Genomic DNA, 6,000 nt, shown 5'->3' on the forward strand with positions numbered 1-6,000 from the left:
CAACGGAGCGTGGCAGCAGCAAAGCCACGTGACTTCCAAGGCTAGGTCATAAATGAGATGAAGCTTCTGCTTTATGCTGGAATAGTCACTCTTGAGCCTCTGGTGGCTATATACGCGCATGCTCTGCCCTGAGGCTGCCATGCCGGAGGAAGAGCAAACGAAGCCATGTGGAGAGACCGCGGAGAGAGGCCTGACGCTATCTGAAGAGGGAAAGGTGCCCGGCCAGTGCACAGCTGCCTTAGTTCTCCTGTCATAGCACTCCCCGCGATCTCACCGTGTCTACTTTAAAGACCCAGAGCCAGAACTGCCCAGAGGAGTCCTTTCCAAGTTCTTGACGCACAGAAACCTTAAGACATAACAAAATGACTTTGTTGTTTCAAGTCACTAATAACTGAGGGTGATCTGTTACACAGCAATAGATAAGTGCAACAGTCAGCAACACGGACCCCTCACACTGTGGTTCTTTACCTGACCATCTCAAACCATCTGCTTCCACCGAAAGCTTGCCTGAAATAAGCATGTGGACCACGCTGGGCTTAGTTTCTGGATATTCTCCACCCCCCCACCCCAAAAGAGCCAGGCTTCTTGGCAAAGCAACTGCTTCCGGGTTTGGGGTGGGGCAAGTACAAAATAAACCTGGGACATCTTTTGTACCAGAAAGACAAGGAAGTGCTCAGAGACGGATGGGATCATATTACAAGGACACAGGGGCCAGCTTGAAGGGGTTCTCCTGGCAAAAACTGGGACAATTTGAGCATCGAAAGGAATGGCTGTGACAGTAACACGTTTTGTGTGTATGTCATACACACCCATAAATGCACCTATATACCTATCGCATCTAGATATGACAAATATGATGATATATGATAGAATGAGATCACTAGTTTGAAGCCCCAGATTCACTCCTGCAAAGGATCATCAGGATATTCACATGTTACCTGCAGGTTACTCATACCTTTCTAATGGAGAGAAACCGTGGTCAGCACCTTTAACAAGGTGAAAGCATCATTAATCTTGAGACAACCTGGCATTATGTGCCTCCTGAAGTAAAGCAGAATGAAGAGCCCGGCATCACTGATGGAGTTTCTTTGCCAAGAATATTTAAATTGAATCTACTAAAGCCTCAAGACCCCTGGTTCCCAAACTGTATGCTGAGGCACCCTGAGGGAACTACAGCAAATTGACAGTGGGCCACAATGTGCTGGTGAATGGTTAACAACTAGTTCTCTGGAAAAGAGCGGTCACTGAACACTGTGACATCAACATTCATGTACGAAGAGATGCACCGTGCCTTCTTCTTTCTTGGAAAGCCAGTATTGGCTGCCTCCTGGTTATACGATATTTAAAGTTTTCAGGGAAACAGTGATACTTGATATCTATTAGACACCACCTGACCTACTAACTCAGAGGCAGTTTGCTGTTTCAGCAGATTTGCGCTGCATTTTGGGGGATGATAGGTCGTTGGGAGACCAGGTTTTTAGTAGTTCTGTAATTAAAGGCAAGCACTGCCCGGAAAATCTCTGAGGAACAGGATATGAAGGTGGTGGTGTCCAGTGTGATTCTGAAGTTGGAGATGTTGTATATTGCCATTCCGTTAGTCAGTAATCTGTGTTAAGAATGAGATAAAATATTTTTCTTTTAATTTATGTGCAATACTTTTTCAACTGGTGCTAAGTGGTTAGAACACAAATATTTAAGTTGTACATGTATAACCACTTAAACTGGTATTTTATTTTATTTTAATTTTTTTATTTTATTTTTTTAAATGTTTATTTTTGAGAGAGAGAGACAGAGTGCGAGTGGGGGAGGGGCAGAGAGTGAGGGAGACAGAGGATCTGAAGCAGGCTCCAGGCTCTGAGCTGTCAGCACAGAGCCCGATGTGGGGCTCGAACCCATGAACCGCGAGATCATGACCTGAGCCCAAGTCAGACGCTTAACTGACTGAGCCATCCAGGTGCCCCTTATTTTATTTTTAAATTTTATTTAATTTTTTAAGTAATCTCTACACCCCATGTGGGGCTCAAACTCACAACCCTGAGATCCAGACTCCCATGCTCCACTGACTGAGCCAGCTAGGCACTCTAATAAATGGGTATTTTAGTTAGGTGTTTCTTTGAGGCCTCAGTGCACTGTGAAAAAATTGCTGAGCCACTAAAGGCACTGTGGAGTGAGAATGGGAACCTCAGCTCCAGACCTAATCTCCATCTAATAGAAAATAGGATAGAGGAACAAGTTAAAAGGCACCATGAAGAAACAATCACACAAATCCAGACTGTGGAGCATTTGCAAGATAAGTAACCTGGTCTCTTCAAAAAGTCCATATCATGGGGCACCTGGCTAGCTCTTCGTAGGGCATGTGACTATTGATCTCTGGGTCATGAATTTGAGCCCCACACTGGGCATAGAGACTACTTTTTTTTTTTTTTTAATTTTTTTTTTCAACGTTTATTTATTTATTTATTTTATTTTATTTTTTTTTTTTTTCAACGTTTATTTATTTTTGGGACAGAGAGAGACAGAGCATGAACGGGGGAGGGGCAGAGAGAGAGGGAGACACAGAATCGGAAACAGGCTCCAGGCTCTGAGCCATCAGCCCAGAACCTGACGCGGGGCTCGAACTCCCGGACCGCGAGATCGTGACCTGGCTGAAGTCGGACGCTTAACCGACTGCGCCACCCAGGCGCCCCGAGACTACTTTTTTAAAAAGTCACTATTATGGAGGAGATAAACAAGGTTGGAGTAGCTGCTCCCGATTAAAAGAGATTAAAGAGATGTAACAATCAAATGCAATGCATGAAACTTGCTTGGATCCTGAGCTGAAACATTTTTTTATAAGCCCTAAAAGACCATCTCTGGGGCAGCTGGGAAAATGTGAATTTGGTCTTGATCTTAGAAACATTAGGGAATCAATGTTAATTTTATTATGTGTGATATTATGATATTATGATTATGTAGGAGTATAGTCTTATTCTTCGGAGGTTCATGCTGAAGTATTTATGTCTGCAACGCACTTTCAAGTAATTCAGCATTTGAAATGTGAATAATTGTTGAGTCTAAGTGGTGGGTAGATAGATGCTCTTTAATTTTTTTTTTCAATTTTTCTGTAAATTTGGTGGGGATTCAGCTGAGAGAAGGAACATTTAGGGCAGGTTGCCACTTGCAGTTAACCCCTCCCCCTCCTGCATAAACAATTTCTCCTTCTTTGCACCAGATCTTTGCACTTAAGATCTTGCTAGTATCTCTCATCATAAGACACAAGAATTCCCCAAATTTCCTTTGCTGCCACATTTCCCTGCAATGCACCCTGTTCTTTGTCCTTCTCAGCAAAACTTCTAAAATAGTTGGGAAGACTCACCATCTCCACTTCATCATGTCCTAATCTCTCTTCAAACGCCAGCTGGGACGCTGCCCCCACTCCACCCAACTGCCCTCGTCCAGGTCAACAATGGCCTCCGCGTTGCAAATCCTGGGGCCACTTCTCCATCCCTACCCTAGTCATCCACTTAGCCGCACTTGATAAGGTACCTTCTTGAACCGGTTTCCTCTCTTGGCTTCAGTGACTCCAAACCCTCTTGATTTCCTTCTCCCTTACCAGACTCCTTTGTCTGCTTCTCCACCTTTGCTTGGCTTCTCAATGTGAGAGGACAGCCGCAGGGACCAGGCCCTCCCTGGTGCTCTGCTCTCTCTCCCTAGGTGACCGCACCCAGTTTTACCCCCCCCCCCCCCCACTGGTGAGTGTGGGTCTCCAGCCCTAACCTCCGCACCGAGCTCTCCCTGCATGCACACAAAGGCTAGTGACACCTCTATTTCTCAAATGCAACATGTCCAAAACAGAGCTCTAGACTTCCGGCCCCCCCCCCCCCCCCCCCCCCACAGCCTGTTTTGCTTCTAGTCTTTCATATCTCAGCAAATTGTACACCCAGAATTTATTTGTCGAAAGAATGTAGAAGTTGTTCTCAATGGTGCTCTTTTTCTCATCCTCATCCAACTCATCATCCGGTCCTGTGTCTCTACCTCTAAAATACATTGCAGACAGTCCCTTCTTTCCATCCCTTCTGCCACCACAGAAGCAACAGCCACCATCCTCTCTCCCGAGGCCAGCCAAAGGCCACCTCACAGGCCTTACTGCCACGCCTGCCTCCCTACAATCCATTCTTCACGCAGCAGCCAGAGTGATCCTATTAACATGTAAATTAGATCATATTATCCCTCTACTTAAGACATTCTGAGGACTTCCCACCCTGCTTCAAATTAACTCTGCACTCCCGAACGTGGCCTCTAGGGCTCGGCACAGCTGGGCCCTGAAAGCACTCCATTTCGTCTCCTACCACCCTCCCCTTCACTCCCTACACTCCAGCTTCTTCCAAGACAGTGAGTTCATTCCTACCTCAGGGCCTTAGCACCAGCTACCCTCTGCCTGCAACGCTCTTCTCCCAGATCTTCACACGGCTGGCTCCTTCAGATTTTCAGATCCCAGTTCAAATACCACCTCCTCAAAGAGACCTTCCTTGTCCAACTTGTTTAAAGGAACCATCCTAACTCACTCCTGGCCACTCTTTATAACAGGACTCTGTTCTATTTTCTTCATAGCATTGATTCATAGCTGAAATTTCCTTATTTGTTTGTTTACCTACTGCTCACTGACTGTTTTTCCTCACTGGAAGGCAAACTCCTTGAGAACAGAGACCTGCTCTATTCTCAGTGATTACTACATCCCCAGTGTATAGAAAGTGTCAGAAAAATTGTGTGTTTTCATTAAGTTTGTTGAATACGATACTTCATCCATCCAGTCTTCTATGTCCTTCAAATGTACTTCTTGAAACAAAACCGTCCCTCAGTATAATGAACCGCTACCTGTGTCTGTTGCACCTGCTGCGCATCAGACAGGGGGTCACGTTATCTCTAACCCTCCCAGCGATCCCACGAGGAAGGTGCCCTTATTCTCCCTATTTTACAGAGAAGACTCAAGTTCGAAGAAGTGAGTACTTATACAAGACCACACAGGAAGCAAATTTAGATTGGATGCCAAACCTGCTCTATCTGACTTCGGAGCAAATGTTCTTTCCACTCTGCTTTACTGTTTGGGACATAATTGAATCGCAATTTCTTTCCAGCGTAGTACACTGGGAACTCCTGCTTAGGGCCGTGATGAAATAACTGCTACCAGACTCGCCCTCCTGTGACAAACAACTTGTGTGGACAAAATATGTGAGGCCACTGTTTCCAGGCGCTGAATAAGCAAGAAAGAAGGGGACTGTGATCCTAAAACCTGTGCTATATAACCCGGTAACTTCAGTCTTGGGTATTTACCCAAGAGAAATGAAAACAAGTACCGTAAGTAGCTGCACAGCTCATTCTAAGACTCAGGGAAGACTGTTTGGAGAATCTTTATTAATAATAGCATAAAACTGGGGGTGCCTGGGTCGCTAAGTTGGTTGAGCGTCCAACACTTGATTTTGGCTCAAGTCATGATCCCAGGGTTGTGGGATCAAACCCTAGGTCGGGTTCTGTGCTGAGTGTGGAGCCTGCTTGGGATTCACTCTCTCTCCCCCTTTGCCCCTCTCCTCTACTTGTGCTCACTCTCTCTCTCTCTCTCCAAAATAAAATATTAAATATATATATATTACATATATATATATATATAGTAATAATAACGTAAAACCGGAAACAACCTCAGCTTTCATGAATAACGGAATAGACAAATCCATTGCAGTGTATTCATAAAATGGAATACTATTTAGCAACAAAAAGAATAAACTACTGATACATTCAACAACATGAATGAATCTCATAGACATTATGTTAAGAAAAAAAGGACACAAAAGAATACATATGACATGATTCTATTTGTGTAAAGTTCAAGAAAAGGCAGAATTAACCTTTAGTAATAGAAATCAGAACAGTGGTTGCCTATGGGGTTGGGGATTAATTGGAAGCAGGCACAAGAGAACTTATTGGGTTGACGGAAATATTTTGTTATCTTGAATGACGGTACTGGTT

Source organism: Lynx canadensis, chromosome E2 (genome assembly GCF_007474595.2).
Source record: "Lynx canadensis isolate LIC74 chromosome E2, mLynCan4.pri.v2, whole genome shotgun sequence".
In the NCBI taxonomy this organism is placed as follows: domain Eukaryota; kingdom Metazoa; phylum Chordata; class Mammalia; order Carnivora; family Felidae; genus Lynx; species Lynx canadensis.